Source organism: Haliaeetus leucocephalus, unplaced genomic scaffold, assembly GCF_000737465.1.
Source record: "Haliaeetus leucocephalus isolate CR32 unplaced genomic scaffold, Haliaeetus_leucocephalus-4.0 Scaffold866, whole genome shotgun sequence".
NCBI lineage: Eukaryota > Metazoa > Chordata > Aves > Accipitriformes > Accipitridae > Haliaeetus > Haliaeetus leucocephalus.
This window is the reverse complement of record NW_010973302.1, coordinates 5,035,527-5,043,581: the sequence shown is the minus strand read 5'-3', so window position 1 is coordinate 5,043,581 and position 8,055 is coordinate 5,035,527.

The window sequence follows — 8,055 nt, the reverse complement described above, 5'->3', positions numbered from 1 at the left end:
AATGGGGCGGGCGGCGGCGGAGGGAGCGGAGATGGTGGCCGTGGGACGGTGGGTTTGCCTGCCGGGCTGAGGGAGGGATCGCGGTTGTCTGAGTTCGGTGGCTAAGGCTGACCTCCGTGTTTGTCCAGGGGCCCCTACACAGGCCTTGAAGAGGGAAAATAACAAAGTCCTAGAAAAAGCCGCACTTGGGCGCGGCGGCAGCAGCTCGGTCCGCTCCGCAGGCCTGGCTAGCGACAGGGATGGGTGTGCGCTGGTCAGAAAGCGGCTGGCGGCAGCTCAGGCCCCCCAGGGTAGGACAGGGCGAGTTGACACGCGCAGCTAGCAATTGCAGTCTTCCCCGGGTCCTTCATCACGCCGGAACTGATGTTTATAAAAAATGTGACCTCACAGAAAGAGGTGAGGGAGCTGGATTTGGTTTGGGGGTGATTTTGTGGGTGGTTCAGCAGGAATGCCAGGTGAAGGAGTTCTGCCTGTTGTTAGGCCGCTTGTCCCTGTAGCACTGCTGTGGTTGTGCTCTTAAAACTGTATGACTATGCAGTGAACTGGATTTCCAACTAATCCCTGTAAAAATCCTGCCAGATAAAAAAGATGGGGTTCATGAAGAGGGGAGTATTTTTAAGCTGCATTTTCTCCCAAATTCAGTTCATTGCCACCAACAGACCAACATCTGTTGGAAGTTAACTTCTTTCCATGCAGAAGGACTGACCAGATGATCTCTGGAAGTCTCTTCCAGTTCTGCATTTGAGTGATTGCATAAGTCTGAAGCAACAACCAGCCAAATAGAGCTTGTTGAGTTCTTGAGAATTAAATAAACCAAACTAAGTGAGGTTTTCACTACATTCAAGATTAGCTCCTGAAGACTGGGAATGCAATGGGAGAACAAAGGACACAGGGAAATGCTACTAAGATAAATGGAAGCAAATAGTTTGTCTGAAGGAGCATTGGAAAGGTATTTCCACAATTTTCCAGAAGTTGCTCAAGACTTTCTGTTAGCAAACAGTTGGAAAAGGGTGACTAACAGTGGCAGAGCTGGCATTAGATCACAGAGGAATGTGTAATGGTGTCATGAATGGACAGAAATGGCAAATGGACACCAGAATGAAAGCTCCAAGGACACTAGATAGGCATTATCTTGATAAGATCCTTCATCTTCTCAGCTGATTATTCTTTCAGTGACGCCAGTATTCCTTTACTTACTACACAGGAGTTTCTCCAAGTTTACATTATTTCAGGTTAGTTTTCTCTGATATCCTTTAAATGCTCAAAAGAGAAAGAGTCATATTGAAGTTGATATATCCTTTAAATAATCAAAAGAGAAAGTCATATTGAAGTTGATTTTCTGTGTTAACCATACCCCTAAGGTGCACATTAACCGTTGTGTGAGGAATTCTGACATATGAGGAGAGGCTGAGAGAGCTGAGGTTGTTCACCCTCGAGAAGAGAAGGCTCCAGCAGGATCTTACCAATGCATATAAATATCTGATGGGACGGAGTAAACAAAGAGCCAGACTCTTCTTGCTGGTATGCAGTGACAGGACGGGAGGCAATGGGCACAAACTGAAACACAGGAAATTCCATTTAAACATAAGAAAAACCTTTTTTATTGTGAGGGTGGTCAGCCACTGGAAGAGGTTGTTCAGAGGGTTTCTGGAGTTACCTTGGAGTAACCTGCCAGGGCAAGGCCCTGCTTGTGGGTCATGGGGATAACCGTCTTACCAGGAACCCTCAGCAGCAGTGCTGGAAAGAATGCATCATAGCAGCTGCACCCTACACTCATATGTCAAAAGACCCAGATGACCTTTGTCCGTCCAAGCTTTGGCAGTATACTGCAGGCAAAGCACACTTGTTTTGATGGTGCTGTAGACAGCATTACATCTGGCTGCCTTGTCTGCTCAGCCTGAGTCGCACAGCTGTCCTTTAAAACTGGGAACTCCAGCATTACCACAGAACATGGCTGATACACGTCCCTGGAGCCACAACAAAATACATGATGCAATTTGTCATTATCCCTCTTTGAGCAGATGTAGTATTCAGAAGTAATTACTAAGACGGAAATGGAGAAGGAGAATACACAAGGGCAAACTCAAAGGTGGCTAGAAGATTTCTGAATTTTCTTTGTGTAATTAAGATTTTAATTAAAAAGATGTGGAACAAAGGTATCTGTTCTTTAAAGAGTGGGATCTGCCCACTGAAATGTTTGGTAGAGTCTTGCCCAGCAAAAGGTTTTCTGCAATTCCCCTGGAGTAGGTTTTCATACCATACGACTTAGGCAGACTTTTTTTTTTTAATGGAGGTTTTCTCCTTTATGTACAAATCTGCTTGCCAGTTGTTTGGTTTTTTTAAATGACAAAATAAAGATTAAAAATGGTGATTGGGAGAAAATGATCAGGAAGTAGAATTGTTACCAAAAAAGCCAGTCAAAGAAATTCTCTAAGACTTGATCTTGGAGTTTTGGAAAGCAGGCATTCTTTATTGCAGCGCTGGGTGCATGGGGGATCGCTCCACCTGTCGTGCACACTGTTGCCTACAGCAAGCAAAATTTATATTATTCCAATCATACATATTCATATTATCATTTACATAGTGTCCACCCTTTGGTCACGCGCAGTGTGGGTCATCTCTTTCTCCTAGTTAACTGGCCTTGGCAATTTTTAATTACAAAAACTCGGCAGAACTCAAAGCTTATCATCAATGCCCAAGGCTTCTTGTCTGTTGACGCACATCAGGCCCAAGGCCTCCTGTCTGTTGGCGCCTCCAACACATACCATTGACGAAGCTCAAGGTTTTCTTATCTAATTAGTACATACCAAAATTTTGAAGTTTTCAAGCAAGCAAAAGTTTGTTAGTACAGCGATACAGTAAAATTGTCCTTCTCCTGCTTTTGTTCAAGGCATCAGAATCAATATAACGGAGACTTACAAATCACAGTCTCTTGTGGGTGACTGTTATCCACAAAATCTGGAGCCGCCTGTTGTTTTTCATGCATCTTCTATGATGTATTGAGTCCTCTTTGCAGAGTTTACAGAGGTGTTCATACAGGACAGAGAAGAGGAATGATAAAGGTAATAGCTCAGTAAAGCTTTAGGAAAAGTCCAAATACCTGTTGGTTACCTTCTGCCCATGACACAAATGTGAGAGTTGTTATTTTAAGAGGGTAGTCATTCAAGTCTTTGATTTTTCATATGCTACTCTAAGACTAGCTAATTGCTGATTCTCTTAAAAGAACTCAGAGTCTCTCACATGTTTTTCTGTTTCAAATGAGTCTCTTCATGGTGAATAAACTGTCAATTGCTTCTGTATTGTTGTTAGATGTGTACTGTGATGATGATTTAGAACCCATACCTATTTATGAGCCTTTAAACCTTTTCAGTGCTAGCTAAATCCCGCTTTTTAATGGCTGACTGCTCTCATAAATGCATTTCCCACATGTCTGATATTTATACAACTGGGAAATGATGATCACAAAACTACTGATTAAAATATGTAACACATAAGCTACCCTTGTTGAATAACATTTCTCTCCCAGAAAATTCTGCCACTCAAGCAAAAAAGGGCCAAATTCTCATTTACACCAGAAATAATTGTACCTGGAGTAAATCTAAAACCTCATTGGATATACTACTAATTTACACTAAGGTAGCAGAACTGAGTTTAGACTGGTAATTCATAGGCAATTGTAAACAATCTGACAATTAAATCTTCATTAAATTTACTTTGCCATTGGAATGAAATCTTTATGTTATCTCTTGCGGTTATAGATGGATGTTTCACTTTAGCTATTAAAATAATGCATTATATTAATGCAGAGTAACATATTTGCCTTAATACAAAAAAACCCCACAACAAACCAGCTTTTGTTCCAAAGTACTGTGTACCACACCCAAATTCCTACTAAAGTAGACTAGATTTAAACTCTACTTTGCATTTAATTATATGTTTACATTTAATGGTAAATATTTGACACTTTTCTATTATCCAGTTCTTCTAAGCAAGTTTATAACTGTGTTTGCAAGGTTATTTTATACTGGTTGTGATGTTTAAAGTAGTTCAGGTTGGTTAACATTATCTCCTCCAATAAACTGTTTCAGACTGTTTTTCCTGGGTCAACAACTGAACAGTGCAGTACTGTTATGCACGATTGTGACCTAGCTCTCCAACTGTAAACATGCTCTGCCATCCTCAAATATTACTAATACAGTACAAAAAATGGACTGGGCAGGTACAAGAAGATATGGCTGCTAAGCCTTTGGACTAGCTGATGCCTTGCTGTGCTCTCTTGCGGCTGCTGCAACCCAGAATAAATCACAAGACTTTTGAGGCTGTTGCAGGATTTTATTGATGCAAAGGAGACAGGAAGACTTAGGATGCTATTGTGCTTCTACATCTTCCTGCAAACATAGCTGTGTACAGTCTAGCTGTAGTTAAGAAGTTACAAAATTAATGTCTGAAAATAAATGGATAAATTTGCATCCTAGACTAGAGCTGCAATGCTGCAACCCACAGAATGATGGCAAGTGGCTGTGATAGGAGAATGATCTCCGAGTATTATTTGTAGGTAGTGCTTTAATTCACAAAAGAGGCAGAAAATTATTCTTGCCTATTGTGTAGTAGGAATACATTAATTCTGGAGCTGATGTAGAAGCCATTTAGCAGGGAAATGGCAGTATCTGAGAGAAAGTAAATGACAAAGGCTGGGCAGTGTTACAACAGTTCGTTGCAGTCATTCCTGATGGATAGAATTAAAAGTGGAAGTTCAGATGATAAAATCTAATTTTGTAACAAGTACAGATTTTGTACATAGAACTAGTGTATGGAGAATTTAGAAAAGCAAGAAGACAACTTTGTGTTGAGACCTGGTAGGATTGAAGCTGCTTAGTATTTTTTTGACAGAGATGCTACATTCTTTTGTCCAAGGCACAAACCCACACTTAGTTCTGAGACCGTAGTATCTTTGCCAGTATCTTTGCCTGTCAATTTGCTATTGATTAGAGTGCCAAAGCTCAGAAAACACTTTTACTCACCCATTGTTCATGGTGAGTCAAGGGAAACATAATAGGAGCGTGCTTTTCTTCCTTTTCCACAGATGCTAGGAATCACCCACACTTCTCTTGGTGGCTTTGTTATTTTACCATCTGGATGATTTAGATTATTAAAGGTTACATGTATTTTGAAATCGTCCTATACTCTGGATGTTTGACTTCAGTATTTGTACAGTAGATCTTCTGGAGCTCTGCAGCTAGAAAATTATGCTAATTTTTTAGTACATGGAAGAATGTAGCTCTTGACATTCTGGCTGATTTGCCAGACCTTTGCAAACATCCAGGCGTTAGTGCTACCTGTATGTATAATATTTGAATTACAGCTTTTTGTTTTCAAAGAGATTGGTCATGGGCAAATAACTAGTACCTTGTACCTGAGCTGAAAAATGTAGGTTAATAGGGAAAGCCATAGAAGTCCATTTGCAGCCACTCGGAGTAAAGCACAGAAGAAATGCAGTAACTGACTTCCCCAGTGAGCACTCTTTTTTTCAAAATGCATTTGGAACTATTCTGCTTCCTGTTCCTGTTGCTCAACAGGCTGTTAGAGCAGCCAGTAATGCACACAGTGACGTCCAAAAGCAACAGGATGCCACTTGCACCAATACCGCACTCTCTTCTGGATTCTTCTAATACTTAGAGCACTAAGCTGCCCATATGGGTAGTTGCATCTGAGTGCAAATAAGTGGAAAGCATCCTCCTTTGCTCTGAAAGAAGCTTCTGCTGTATCTGCCAAGCAGTAGCATTGAAAGGGAAAAGATGTGTCAGAGAAGGGATATATTTCAGAGGAAAAGGACTGAAGTATGAATGTCAACAGGCAACGTGGGTATTCACTAAACACTTCTCCTTTGAACCCATTGCTTTAGAAGCAACACTGGCCCATGTGCACACAGTAGATGATACTGTTCTTTACCTTCTTGGCCAGCCTCAGTTTGATTTTCTTGTACCATGTCCATAAGCAGGATCATGGTCCTAATATTTCCTCCCGTTACCTTTAATTTGTGGCCAGAGGAACTATGCAGGACGAGGTGTCTTGTCTTCAGATCTTGTTACTCCACATTTCACCCAACATTACACACTTGAGCAAAGCTGCAGGGGACTCCACACTAGACCCAGTGTCTGCTTTTCTTCAGTTTCTCAGAAAAATCCATCTCTGAACATTATACCATTCTCTGAGCCACAAAGCTGAGCTGACAGTGTGGGCTGGGATAGCCAGGTTAGTGGGAACGTAACCCTGACTCCATTGCCTCCTTCTGCATGAAACCCCGTTTCTGACAAAGACAGGAATGCTAACAGCTCTCCTGAGGCAGCTGGCAGGGAGTCTTTGGTACCTCTTTCCTCCATGTTGTGTGGTTTACATGTGGCTTCATTATCTTCAGTCTCATTCATTTTCACATGCACAGTATCCACTCATATGCTGAAAGGTTGCTTTTTCTGTGTGTGAAAAACAGTACAATGGAATATGACCCCAGGTACACACCTTTGCTCTTAGAAGTGATTTCTGAAGTAATTTCAGCTGCTTCTGTTAGACCACACACCAAGTAGTCTCAGACAATACTGCATGCTTTGCCTTAGCAATCCCATTCAGGTTCCTTAAAATTGGGCACCCAACAGGCAAGACTCTTGGAATGACCTGTCACTGTGGAAATGTGGGCCTTCACATTTGGGGTTATTCATGGGTCCTTCTGGCTTAAGTCTCACTCTTCTGAGAGGCCTTATTTTTTGGTCACTGAGAAATCTAAGTACAGGCATTTCCCTGGGGTTTTGTGAAGGCTCTGATTTAGCTATTGTTTTCAGTGCATGCTTCCAAGGGGCATTCTTATTTTGCCATTGTGCCTTATTTTGGTTTTGTATTGCATTCAAATTTATCTGCCCTTTATCTCAATAAAATTCCTTTCTTTGCTTTAAGGGTAAGTGTTAGGTGGACAGCAAGAGTTTATTAATTTCAAACATCTCAGTAATGATTCCTTTGTAATTAGCCTTTGAGAACTCCTCTCCCATTTGGAGCAGGTTATGGCAGATGGCACCTTCCCCTGGAGAGGTGGCTGAGGAAGGGGCTGCCTACATCTGCTCTCTCTGCAGCTGAGGAAGGGGTCTCCATGTTCTCTGAGCAGCCTCAAAAGCGCTGTTTCCTTACCCAGAACATGTTGAGAGCAGTGCAAATGTCTACTGTCTTCTGGGGGCAATTCCCAAAGGGGGGGCTGGTGCTTGTCCTGGAGGTGTGATAGGTTTTGCCCTCAGCACAGTTCCTGCCTTGCTGTGGCTTCTGGGGCTGCTGACAGAAAGGGTTCCTGGTGCCCCCACCACATCACTGCCAGCAGCCCCTAACCTATAAGTATTTTCTGCAAAAACAGGCTTGCCATTGTCCACAGTGAAAGTTTTTTTGCCTCATGCTATCGTGCCAGGAGACAGGTGTTTCTTTAGAGTGGTGGTCTCCAAACATTTCTGATCACACACCTCTATCAGTAAAAATTTTTTGATCATGCACCCCCAATACCTCTATATTTATTTATAAATTACATAAATGTAATACTGTACTAATATGTTATGCACATTATAAAACATACACAAAAAAAGGATGAGATAAAGGTGAAATAAACATTATTTTTAAAAAAATCATTTAATTTAATTTCACTTTATTTTTTAATGGTACAAAAATTATTTTCTACCTGCACCCCAGTGGGTGCACACACCCCACTTTGGAGGCCGCTGCTTTAGAGCATGCATGCATGGCTTCTGTCTTGTGTAACTTCTCTCATGAATCTTCTTATCTGTCTTGGTAGCTGGCAAGGATCTATTCATAGGCACAGTTTTCAACCAGAATGTCACTTTGCATGGTTGTATTTCTAAATGTATGAGTCAACATTTTTAGTCTGCTCTGCAGCCCAATATCTGGATAGCTAATTTGATTACAGCTGAGTAGGTTTGTTTCAGGGGATATTTTATTTGTGAAAATAATTTCTTTTTCTGGGGGAAAAGGGGAAAGAGACGGAGGGATCAAACTATCTGAACATTGAAT